Source organism: Lolium perenne, chromosome 3 (assembly GCF_019359855.2).
Source record: "Lolium perenne isolate Kyuss_39 chromosome 3, Kyuss_2.0, whole genome shotgun sequence".
NCBI lineage: Eukaryota > Viridiplantae > Streptophyta > Magnoliopsida > Poales > Poaceae > Lolium > Lolium perenne.
In genome coordinates, this window is record NC_067246.2 from 132985006 (window position 1) to 132998861 (window position 13856).

General features: G+C 45.9%; 1 long non-coding RNA gene across 1 annotated transcript in view; it reads left to right on the top strand.

Annotated features, from left to right (window-relative positions):
• Positions 1-13856, top strand: part of LOC127342482 (uncharacterized) — a 41849-nt gene that overhangs the window by 16353 nt on the left and 11640 nt on the right. The window contains exons 3-4 of the long non-coding RNA XR_011755415.1: positions 81-359; positions 578-683. This is a non-coding gene — a long non-coding RNA (uncharacterized lncRNA). The remainder of the gene's footprint in view (positions 1-80; positions 360-577; positions 684-13856) is intronic.

Genomic DNA, 13856 nt, shown 5'->3' on the forward strand with positions numbered 1-13856 from the left:
ACAGAGGGATAAATTCACTAGCTCAAAAGTATTTAGGATTTATTTCGTACTTTTAACCATACGCGCATGCATTTCTTTAGAGAGGAGGAGCGGCGAGAGAGAAGTACTTTGAAGAGAATACATGCAGCACTTTTCGTGAAACGTGTGTTATGCTTCGTGACATTGAGCGTGCCAGACTAGCTGCCAAGAAGGATAAAATGTCAGCTGCTCGGCGTGCTGATATCATTTCCCGAGCTCCCTTTCCTTGAGGAGCGACTGAAACTTCAGGCAAGGGAACAAGCTTCAAGGGAGGAAGCGGCCATGAAGATTTTGCTACGTCGACAACCAAGATGAATTTTATCTCCTGCAATTCTTATTGTGTTAGCAATCCTCTCTTTTACTGATAACTGGCATTACTTTAATCTTCTCTAAGCATTTTATTCTGTGTCGCTGAAAATTTAGCTTGGATGCATGATCATGCATAAGATGGAACATTTATATTTGAACATGTTGTCGTCAACTCGCCATATTCTGGCTTCTACTAGCTCTACCTTGTGCTTCTTCAGAAACTACAGTTTTAATTCGGTTGTGCATACAGGCGGGGAGTTTCTGACAAAGAGATTACTCAAAATGCGAGGAAATGGATGAGTAAGGAGGTGATGGTGGCTTTCGAAGAATACAGAAAAAGAAGTGCTACTCTCGCGGTAAGTAAAAGCTTTCTATTTTTGTATTTTTTAAACAACAAGAAAATGACCAATTAACTTGTTACTAACTGTTAGGGTAATATGTTTGTTGTATTACCAGGGGGGCAAAGGCCACAATATATAGTACATGTACAGGTGAAAATATGCAGGAAGCCCCCTAACACACGGGAAAACTATAATAAACAGATATATATATCTAACTGTTGGATAATTAGGCACAATTTCCATGATTAATTCCAGAATATAAAACATGATGGCAGCAACTAGTAACATGTGAAACTCAAATATACTAGATGTATTAATCAACATGAGTAGCAGCAGCGCAAACGGTACAACATCCATCGCTAAATAGATCGAGATATGTCGCACGTACCGATCTGGTGGAGGTGGCGGTGGAGGTGTAGCAGATGATGTCGCGGCAGTAACGTTGTTGATGACAACGTTGTTGACGACAGGAACGATGAGTCGAAGTAGACGGCGTTGAAGACGACGGTAGGCAGCACCGCCCGACTTGGACGGAAGGCGACCCGTGATGAAGAGCTTGAGCAGTCGCGCAGAGCGCTTCCCAAAAACCTAATTCGCCCTCTCCCGTACAGGATCGCAAGGACGAGTGGTTCCGGAGACCTGCTCTCCCGTTCGCCGATGCACGTCGGCGAGGGGGATGGAGTAGGTTACGATGGCGGCGCAAGCAGAGAGAGGTGGAAACCCTAACTCGTGTATTCAGTATATTTCTGCAGTAGCCGGGCAAGAGATTATATAGGCTCGGGAAACCCTAGGCAACGTGGGCCACGCCCACGTCGCACGAACGTTTCGAGTCGGTTACAGATAGCCCACGATCCGGGAGCGACCCGAACCGACTAACTGCGACGCGTCCGTCTAGAACTCTGTTCGTTTTCCTGAGCTGCAAAAAGTAAGGAAAGTCTCGGCTCGAGGCTCAATCCACTCACCACGAGCGCGGCGCGCGCGTCGTGACGTGTCGTGTCGAGTCGAGTCGAGACGAGTCGAGTCGAGACGAGCGAGCGAGGAGGAGGAGGAGCGCGCGCGTGTAGCACTCCTATTCTCACTCACTTACTAGTGGTGGAACAACCCACCTTATAAGGTGGTCTAACTTCCTCCTAACTTTCCATGTTGAACTAAACTTCCCACCTCTTTCCACTCCCTAGTGAGCTGCCACCAATTTGGGCTCAAACTCACAAGGCTTCCACTATGTGGGCTTTGAGATTTATAGGAAAATCTGAAATCTAGTATGGGCCACTAAGTGTAGGCCCAATATTTCAACAATCCCCCACCAGATCTCAAATCCCCATTTAGAGATTTATCAATACTCGCTGCTTATTTATATACCAGTGTTTCAGCGGAGACTGTTAAGTTGAACTTCCGCCTAGAACCTTAAGCTACATCCATTCACACTTGAACAATGGACTAAGCCTTGAATTGTAAGTTTTGCGTGAACAGAGTTTCACTCAAAGTCATGACCAGTACATGGCTGCCAGTAGCCTACCCCGCGGGTGAAGCATATGCGTCATACTTCGTGGTCTCTTCATGAGTTTACTAGAGATCACCCAAAATCTCATAGATTGCGACGTTTAACAATCGGACTCATATAGGTGTGTTATTTCAAGAATGCTCTGTAGGACAGCATCTTTGCTAATATAGCCAACATAAACACATTAAGGCTTGTTGCTAACCTGCCTTACAGCAATTGAGAGTTGTGCATCTTCACATAGAGAGGGTTACATAATACTCTCCTCAATTAAACCACTAGTTTGTTCTTCCCAGGTCCTAATTCACGGGATCTCCGATCACAAAGGTTGGGTTACCACTATGGTGTAACATCAACGGGTCTCAAACCCATCTCCCTCGATGCACTTTCTATCACATTACGTGATAGTCCCTTTGTAAAGGGATCTGCCAGGTTTTTGTCTGTTTGAATATATGTAATAGTTATTACTCCGGAGTTTCGCAATTTCCTGACAGACTTCAAACGTCTCTTGACGTGTCTTGATGACTTCGCGTTATCCTTAGAATTGTTCACTTTGACAATTACAGTTTGATTGTCACAATTCAAAAGAATTGCCGGAACAGGTTTTTCAACCACAGGCAAGTCCATCAAGAGCTCACGCAACCATTCTGATTCAACAGTGGTTGTGTCTAAAGCAGTAAGTTCTGCTTCCATAGTTGACCTCGTCAATATGGTTTGCTTGCAAGATCTCCATGATATTGCGCCACCTCCAAAGGTAAATACATACCCACTTGTGGCATACAGATCAGCTACATCTAAGATCCAATTCGAATCACTATATCCTTCAAGCACAGCTGGGTGCCCTGAATAGTGAATCCCATAACTCATTGTACCACATAGGTAGCGCATGACCCTATCAAGTGCATGCCAATGATCAGTACCCGGGTTTGACATGAACCTACTCAACTTGCTAACAGCAAAAGAGATGTCGGGTCTAGTTGCGCTCGCTAAGTACATGAGTGAGCCAACGATCTGAGAATATCTCAATTGATCTATGGCAATCCTCCGGTTCTTGCGTAGTGTCACACTGGGATCATAAGGTGTTGGAGAAGACTTGCTATCAATATAGCCGAACCGGCTCAAAATCTTCTCAACATAATGGGATTGCGTTAGAGTAATCCCACTCTCGTTCTTAATCAGCTTGATGTTCAGAATCACATCAGCTTCTCCCAGATCTTTCATATCAAAACTCTTTGACAAGAAAGACTTGACCTCATGTATTACTCTCATGTTTGTACCAAAGATCAGAATATCATCCACATACAAACATAGTATAACACATTCGCCCCCACCATAGCGATAGTAAACACACTTGTCAGCCTCATTGACAACAAAGCCTACAGAAGTTAAAGTTCTGTCAAACTTCTCATGCCATTGCTTAGGTGCTTGTTTCAGGCCATAAAAAGATTTCAGCAACTTGCACACCTTTCTTTCTTCACCTTTTACTACAAACCCATCAGGCTGATCCATATAGATTTCCTCTTCCAACTCTCCATTAAGGAAAGCTGTCTTTACGTCCATTTGATGAACGATAAGACCATAGGAGGCAGCCATGGATAGTAGTACTCGAATGGTGGTAAGTCTAGCGACAGGTGAATAGGTGTCGAAGTAATCTTCGCCTTCTCTCTGTGTGTAGCCTTTCGCTACAAGCCGCGCCTTGTACTTTTCAATAGTACCATCAGGTCTTAGCTTCTTCTTGAACACCCATTTGCAGCCCACAGGCTTGCATCCATGGGAGTCGTTACGATAGCTCCCAAGTTCCATTAGAAAGGATCGAGTCCATCTCGTTATGGACAGCTTCTTTCCAGTCATCTGCATCTGGAGATGCATATGCCTCTGCAATGGACGTGGGAGTATCATCCACAAGGTACACAATGAAATCATCACCAAAGGATTTTTCAATCCTTCGTCTCTTGCTCCGTTTAGGAGCTTCATTGTCATCCTTCTCAGTAACATTCTCATGTGATTGTTCAAAATACTCATTAGATGTACTGGACTCAGGAATTATCTCAGTAGAAATTCTAGCAATGCTATGCATATCTTTCATAGAAAACATATTCTCAAAAAATGTTGCATCACGAGATTCCATAATAGTATCAACATGCATATCAGGTACCTCGAATTGAACTACTAAAAATCTATATCCTACACTCCGAGGAGCATAACCTAGAAAGATACAATCCACTGTCTTTGGTCCAAGTTTGCGCTTCTTAGTAATTGGAATATTGACTTTCGCCAAACACCCCCATGTGCGCAAATACGAAAGTGATGGTTTTCTCCCAGCCCACTCCTCGTAAGGGGTTTTATCTTTATTCTTGTTAGGAAATCTTTTCAGGACATGACATGAAGTCAACAAAGCCTCCCCCACCATGCCTTTGATAAACCAGCAGTGGCTAACATGGAATTCACCAAGTCTGTCAGCGTGCGGTTTTTCCTCTTGGCAACCCCGTTTGATTGGGGTGAATAGGGAGGCGTCCTCTCATGAATAATGCCATGTTCCTCACATAATTCATCAAAGATTTTAGGAAAATATTCTCCACCACGATCCGACCTAAGACGCTTGATCTTTCTCTCTAGGTGATTTTCAACTTCAGCCTTATAAATTTTAAAGTAGTCTAAAGCTTCATCTTTAGTTCGCAACAAATAAACATAGCAAAATCTAGTCGCATCATCAATCAATGTCATGAAATATCTCTTTCCACCTTTTGTCAACACACCATTCATCTCGCATAGATCAGAATGTATGAGTTCTAGAGGTGCCAAGTTTCTCTCCTCGGCCGCCTTGTGAGGCTTCCGAGGTTGCTTTGATTGCACACAACTATGGCACTTAGAACCTTTGGCAATGGTGAAATTCGGAATTAAACTTAAACTGGATAGCCGAGACATTAAACCAAAATTAATGTGACATAAACGAGAATGCCAAACACTGGTATCATCACTAACATTGCCACATATATGGTTCACAGACTTATTCTTGAAATCGAGAAGCGAAAAGCGAACAAGCCTCCGCACTCATAGCCTTTACCAATAAATTGTCCAAACTTGGAAACAACTACTTTATTCGACTCTAAAACAACCTTAAACCCATCTCTGCATAGAAGGGAGCCGCTAACGAGATTCTTGTTCATAGTAGGGACATGCTGCATGTTCCTCAGCTGCACGATCTTCCCCGAAGTGAACTTCAGATCTACCGTGCCAACACCACGAATAGAAGCATGTGACCCATTCCCCATCAAGACGGAAGAATCCCGGGCGACCTGGTAAGAAGTGAACATGGATATGTCAGCACACACATGAACATTAGCACCTGTATCAATCCACCAACATGGAGATTGAAATACCGAAAGAACAGTAAAGAGATTACCGTACCCATCAGCATTGCTAGCGGTCACCGTGTTGACTTGCCTCGCCTTTTTCTTGCGGTCTGCCCTCTCTGGACAGTCCTTAGAAAAGTGGCCAGTCTCTCCACATGTAAAGCAGCTCAGATCTGCTTTGTTTATCATCTTCTTCTTCTTGAAGGTTGTAGTCTTCATAGGCTTATTGAAGGAGGGCTTGTTATTCCCTTTGTTCTTGCTGTAGGGTTTCTTCTGCACCATGTTGGCGCTAGACTGACCCTCTCCTTTTTCAGTATTATCCTTAGCCCGAGCTTTCTCCTCAACATCAAGAGATGCTATCAGATTTTCAACTGATATCTCCTGTCTCTTGTGTTTGAGAGTTGTGGCAAAGTTCCTCCATGAAGGGGGCAACTTAGCGATGATGCATCCAGCCACAAACTTGTCAGGTAAGGCACACTTAAGGAGTTCAAGCTCTTTCGCAATGCACTGTATCTCATGAGCTTGTTCGACTACAGAACGGTTGTTAACCATCCTGATGTCATGGAAGCTCTCCATGATGTACAGTTCACTGCCTGCATCGGTTGCACCGAACTTAGCATTCAGTGCATCCCAGAGCTCTTTACCATCTGTTATGTGCATGTACACATCACACAGACGATCAGCAAGAATACTTAGAACGCATCCGACGAAAAGATTATTGTTTTCCTTGAACTTGTTCTGATCTTGGTCAGATATAGTTCCTTCAGGTAAACCATCAGTAACTTCGAACACTTTCAGATGAGTAAGCCAGAGCATGGCCTTATACTGCCACCTCTTAAAGTGCACACCGGTAAAATTATCCGGTCTCAGTGCATCAGAAAAAACCAGCCATTGTTAACTCAGGAAATTGCCTACAATTAGGTTTTTGGATTGTTGGATAATTAGGCACAATTTCCATGATTAATTCCAGAATATAAAACATGATGGCAGCAACTAGTAACATGTGAAACTCAAACATACTAGATGTATTAATCAACATGAGTAGCAGCAGCGCAAACGGTACATCATCCATCGCTAAACAGATCGAGATATGTCGCACGTACCGATCTGGTGGAGGTGGCGGTGGAGGTGTAGCAGATGATGTCGCGGCAGTAACGTTGTTGATGACAACGTTGTTGACGACGGGAACGATGGGTCGAAGTAGACGGCGTTGAAGACGACGGTAGGCAGCACCGCCCGACTTGGACGGAAGGTGACCCGTGATGAAGAGCTTGAGCAGTCGCGCAGAGAGCTTCCCAAAAACCTAATTCGCCCTCTCCCGTACAGGATCGCAAGGACGAGTGGTTCCGGAGACCTGCTCTCCCGTTCGCCGATGCACGTCGGCGAGCGGGATGGAGTAGGCTACGATGGCGGCGCAAGCAGAGAGAGGTGGAAACCCTAACTCGTGTATTCAGTATATTTCTGCAGTAGCCGGGCAAGAGATTATATAGGCTCAGGAAACCCTAGGCAACGTGGGCCACGCCCACGTCGCACGAACGTTTCGAGTCGGTTACAGATAGCCCACGATCCGGGAGCGACCCGAACCGACTAACTGCGACGCGTCCGTCTAGGACTCTGTTCGTTTTCCTGAGCTGCAAAAAGTAAGGAAAGTCTCGGCTCGAGGCTCAATCCACTCACCACGAGCGCGGCGCGCGCGTCGTGATGTGTCGTGTCGAGTCGAGACGAGTCGAGTCGAGACGAGCGAGGAGGAGGAGGAGCGCGCGCGTGTAGCACTCCTATTCTCACTCACTTACTAGTGGTGGAACAACCCACCTTATAAGGTGGTCTAACTTCCTCCTAACTTTCCATGTGGAACTAAACTTCCCACCTCTTTCCACTCCCTAGTGAGCTGCCACCAACTTGGGCTCAAACTCACAAGGCTTCCACTATGTGGGCTTTGAGATTTATAGGAAAATCTGAAATCTAGTATGGGCCACTAAGTGTAGGCCCAATATTTCAACACTAACACCCCCCTCGAACTCATGGTGGATCCACAACACTGAGTTTGGAGAGTAAGAAGTCATGCTGCGTTCGAGTCTGTGCCTTTGTAAAGAAATCCGCCAACTTCAAATCTGAAGGCACATAATGAACCGCAACAACCTCATCCTACACCTCAGCACGTGTATAAAAAGCATCAACACCAATATGCTTGGTCAGCTCATGCTTGACCGGATCACGTGCAATACTGATAGCACCTGTACTGTCAGACAAAAGTGGAGTGGGTGTCGTAACAGAGACCCCAAAATCTGCAAGCAACCACCGTAACCAGGTCACCTCAGCAATCAACAAAGCCATAGCTCGCAACTCAGCCTCAACACTCGAACGGGAAACTGCTACCTGTTTCTTCATCTTCCAAGCAACAAGCGAACCACCAAGAAACACACAGTAAGCAGAAAGTGAACTACGATCCGTAGGATCACTTGCCCACGTAGCATCCGAGTAGCACTGGAGCTGGAGAGAGCTGAAACGAGGAAAGAAAAGGCGACGAGTGATCGTGCCACGAAGATAACGAAGAACACGGAGGAGATGACTGTAATGAACAGTGGTAGGAGCTGAGACAAACTGACTCAGAATATGAACATGATAAGAAATATCAGGACGAGTGAAAGCAAGATAAACAAGACTCCCAACAAGATGGCGATAACGGGTGGGATCAGGAAGAGGATCACCATCAGTAAGACGAAGCTTAACATTAAGCTCCATAGGAGTATCAATCGTGCGCTCATCCCCAAGAGCAGCACGAGCAAGAAGATCCTGAATGTACTTTTCCTGAGAAATAGAAAAGCCATCAAGAGTGGAAGAAACCTCAATGCCAAAAATATAGCGAAGAGGACCAAGATCAGTCATAAGAAACTGGTCTCGAAGACGAGCCTTGACAAAGGTAATATACTCAGGATCATCACCAGTAATGATCATATCATCACCAGTAATGATCATATCATCAACATAGAAAAGAAGAGTGCGTCCATGAGGAGAAGTGTGAACGAAAAGTGCTGGATCATGAAAACTAGGTTAGAAACCAGCATCAGTCACCACAGAGGCGAAACGCTCAAACCAGGCACGAGGGGCCTGTTTCAGACTATAGAGAGAACGTCGAAGACGACAAACCATCCCATCGGGAACAGAATACCCAGGAGGAGGTGATACGTCTCCGACGTATCGATAATTTCTTGTGTTCCATGCCACATTATTGATGATATCTACATGTTTTATGCACACTTTATGTCATATTCGTGCATTTTCTGGAACTAACCTATTAACAAGATGCCGAAGTGCCGATTCTTTGTTTCTGCTGTTTTTGGTTTCAGAAATCCTAGTAACGAAATATTCTCGGAATTGGACGAAATCAACGCCCAGGGTCCTATTTTGCCACGAAGCTTCCAGAAGACCGAAGAGGAGACGAAGTGGGGCCACGAGGTGGCCACACCCTAGGGCGGCGCGGCCCAAGCCCTGGCCGCGCCGACCTGTAGTGTGGGGCCCTCGTGTGGCCCCCTGACCTGCCCTTCCGCCTACTTAAAGCCTCCGTCGCGAAACCCCCAGTACCGAGAGCCACGATACGGAAAACCTTCCAGAGACGCCGCCGCCGCCAATCTCATCTCGGGGATTCGGAGATCGCCTCCGGCACCCTGCCGGAGGGGAATCATCACCGGAGGACTCTACGCCGCCATGGTCGCCTCCGGAGTGATGTGTGAGTAGTCTACCCCTGGACTATGGGTCCATAGCAGTAGGTAGATGGTTGTCTTCTCCCCATTGTGCTTAATTGTCGGGTCTTGTGAGCTGCCGAACATGATCAAGATCATCTATCTGTAATTCTATATGTTGCGTTTGTTGGGATCCGATGAATAGAGAATACTATGTTATGTTGATTATCAATTCATGTCTATGTGTTGTTTATGATCTTGCATGCTCTCCGTTATTAGTAGATGCTCTGGCCAAGTTGATGCTAGTAACTCCAAGAGGGAGTATTTATGCTCGATAGTGGGTTCATGTCTCCGTGAATCTAGAGGAGTGACAAGAACCTCTAAGACTATGGATGTGCTGTTGCCACTAGGGATAAAACATTGGTGCTATGTTCGAGGATGTAGTTACTGATTACATTACGCGCAATACTTAATGCAATTGTCTGTTGTTAGCAACTTAATACTGGAGGGGGTTCGGATGATAACCTGAAGGTGGACTTTTTAGGCATAGATGCATGCTGGATATCGGTCTATGTACTTTGTCGTAATGCCCAATTAAATCTCACAGTACTCATCATAATATGTATGTGCATGGTCATGCCCTCTCTATTTGTCAATTGCCCAACTGTAATTTGTTCACCCAACATGCTGTTTATCTTATGGGAGAGACACCTCTAGTGAACTGTGGACCCCGGTCCAATTCTCTATACTGAAATACAATCTCCTGCAATATTCGTTTTACTGTTTTCTGCAAACAATCATCTTCCACACAATACGGTTAATCCTTTGTTACAGCAAGCCGGTGAGATTGACAACCTCACTGTTTCGTTGGGGCAACGTACTTTGGTTGTGTTGTGCAGGTTCCACGTTGGCGCCGGAATCTCTGGTGTTGCGCCGCACTACATCCCGCCGCCATCAACCTTCAACGTGCTTCTTGACTCCTACTGGTTCGATTAAACCTTGGTTTCTTACTGAGGGAAACTTGCCGCTGTGCGCATCACACCTTCCTCTTGGGGTTCCCAACGGACATGTCAACTACACGCATCAGGAGGCTGCATGTAAATCTCCTCACTCAACTCACCATTAAGAAAAGCGTTCTGAACATCAAGCTGGGACACATACCAGCGTCGAACTGAAGCAATAGCAAGGAGAGTACGCACATTGGTCATATGAGCCACAGGGGCAAAAGTATCATCATAGTCGCGGCCGTGTTCCTGCTGAAAACTACGAGCCACAAGACACACTTTATAGCGCTCAAGAGATCCATCAGAGCGGGCCTTAATTTTATAGACCCACTTACACGTGATAGGACGAACACTAGAAGGGGAAGAAACAAGATCACAAGTGCCAGTGCGCTCAAGCGCAACGATCTCCTCAGCCATGGCAAGCTGCCATTCAGGATGACGTCAGCATCCCGATAAGAGGTAGGCTCAGAAACAACAGAGAGACCGTACTGACTAGGAGAGTAACGAGCTGGAGCACGACGCTGTTGAACAGGCTGTGAAGGAGGGAGCTCATCGGCAGAGGACAACTCATCAGAAGAAGAGGAAGAAGGGAAAGCATCGGAAGGATCCGAAGCCGGAGAACGGGGAGTACTAGGGGAACTAGACGGAGGAGAGGAAGGCGCCGAAGATGAAGAAGGCGCATCAGAACTAGGAGGGGGAGGAGAAGGGACAACAAGGGGTGCATCCGGAAAAAGAAAAAAAGAGATATCATCCACCGGGTAAGTACCCGAGGTGGGGCGAGGATAGAAGGGACACGTCTCATCAAACGTGACGTCACAAGAGATGCGCATCCGACGACCAACAGGGTCCCAACAGCGACAGCCCTTATGCTCATCACTGTATCCGAGAAAAACACACTCAACAGACTGAGCGGTCAGCTTGGTGCGTTCGCGAGGAGGGAGTAGGACATAGCAAACACAACCAAATAAAAGAAGAGTCGAGTAATCAGGAGAGCGACCAGAAAGACGCTCGAGAGGAATGCCACCTTGAAGGGCAGCAGAAGGCTGAATGTTAATGAGGTAAGTCAACGTAGCAACAACCTCAGCCCAGAAATGCGGCGGAAGAGAGGAAGCAATCATCATAGCACGAGTAGTCTCAAGAATATGATGATGCTTACGCTCGGCGACACCATTTTGAGCATGGGCGCCGGGACACGAGAACTGGGCAAGGGTGCCCTGCTCAGCAAGAACACCACGTAGGTGCTGGGAGATATACTCTCTTGCAGAATCATCACGAAACACACGAATAGGCATGGAATACTGAGTACAAACCATGGCTGCAAAGCGCTGATAAATAGAGAGGACCTCACTGTGAGAGCGCATAAGAAACAGCCAGGTGTACCGTGAAAAATCATCAATAAACAAAATATAGTATCGATGACCCCCTTTCGAAGGAAAGGGAGCCGGACCCCAAACATCTGAATGAACTAAATCAAAAGGTCGCTGAGATACAGACACACTAGTAGGATAGGGAAGCTGAATCTGTTTGCCTAACATACAACTCTGACACGAATGTAAAGACACGTCTCCTGATACAGACCCCAGAAGAACACTGCGAACTAAGGACGATAAACGGGAGCCATGATACGTCTCCGACGTATCGATAATTTCTTATGTTCCATGCCACATTATTGATGATATCTACATGTTTTATGCACACTTTATGTCATATTCGTGCATTTTCTGGAACTAACCTATTAACAAGATGCCGAAGTGCCAGTTGCTGTTTTCTGCTATTTTTGGTTTCAGAAATCCTAGTAAGGAAATATTCTCGGAATTGGACGAAATCAACGCCCAGGGTCCTATTTTGCCACGAAGCTTCCAGAAGACCGAAGAGGAGACGAAGTGGGGCTACGAGGTGGCCAGACTATAGGGCGGCGCGGCCCAGGTCTTGGCCGCGCCGACCTGTAGTGTGGGCCCCTCGTGACGCCCCTTGACCTGCCCTTCCACCTACAAATAGCCTTCGTCGCGAAACCCCCAGTACCGAGAGCCACGATACGGAAAACCTTGCAGAGACACCGCCGCCGCCAATCCCATCTCGGGGGATTCAGGAGATCGCCTCCGGCACCCTGCCGGAGAGGGGATTCATCTCCCGGAGGACTCTACGCCGCCATGGTCGCCTCCGGAGTGATGTGTGAGTAGTCTACCCCTGGACTATGGGTCCATAGCAGTAGCTAGATGGTTGTCTTCTCCCCATTGTGCTTAATTGTCGGGTCTTGTGAGCTGCCGAACATGATCAAGATCATCTATCTGTAATTCTATATGTTGTGTTTGTTGGGATCCGATGAATAGAGAATACTTGTTATGTTGATTATCAAAGTTATGTCTATGTGTTGTTTATGATCTTGCATGCTCTCCGTTACTAGTAGATGCTCTGGCCAAGTAGATGCTTGTAACTCCAAGAGGGAGTATTTATGCTCGATAGTGGGTTCATGTCTCCGTGAATGCGGGAGTGTGAGAAACCTCTAAGATTATGGATGTGCTGTTGCCACTAGGGATAAAACATTGGTGCTATGTTCGAGGATGTAGTTACTGATTACATTACGCACAATACTTAATGCAATTGTCTGTTGTTAGCAACTTAATACTGGAGGGGGTTCGGACGATAACCTGAAGGTGAACTTTTTAGGCATAGATGCATGCTGGATAGCGGTCTATGTACTTTGTCGTAATGCCCAATTAAATCTCACTATACTCATCATAATATGTATGTGCATGGTCATGCCCTCTTTATTTGTCAATTGCCCAACTGTAATTTGTTCACCCAACATGCTGTTTATCTTATGGGAGAGACACCTCTAGTGAACTGTGGACCCCGGTCCAATTCTCTTCTTGAAATACAATCTACTACAATACTTGTTCTCTTGTTTTCTGCAAACAATCATCATCCACACTATACATCTAATCCTTTGTTACAGCAAGCCGGTGAGATTGACAACCTCGCTGTTTCGTTGGGGCAAAGTACTTGGTTTGTGTTGTGCAGGTTCCACGTTGGCGCCGGAATCCCTGGTGTTGCGCCGCACTACATCTCGCCGCCATCAACCTTCAACGTGCTTCTTGGCTCCTACTGGTTCGATAAACCTTGGTTTCATACTGAGGGAAAACTTGCCGCTGTACGCATCACACCTTCCTCTTGGGGTTCCCAACGGACGCGTGCTGTACGCGTATCAAGCAACTTTCTCTGACGCCGTTGCCGGGGAGATCAAGACACGCTGCAAGGGGAGTCTCCACCTCGCAATCTCTTCACTTTGTTTTTGTCTTGCTTAGTTTTATTTACTACTTTGTTTGCTGCACTAAATCAAAATACAAAAAAATTAGTTGCTAGTTTTACTTTACTTGCTATCTTGTTTGCTATATCAAAAACACAAAAAAATTAGTTACTTGCATTTACTTTATCTAGTTTGTTTTATTTACTGTTGCTAAAATGGGTACTCCTGAAAATACTAAGTTGTGTGACTTCACAACCACAAATAATAATGATTTCTTATGCACACCTATTGCTCCACCTGCTACTACAGCAGAATTCTTTGAAATTAAACCTGCTTTACTGAATCTTGTTATGCGAGAGCAATTTTCTGGTGTTAGTTCTGATGATGCTGCTGCTCATCTCAATAA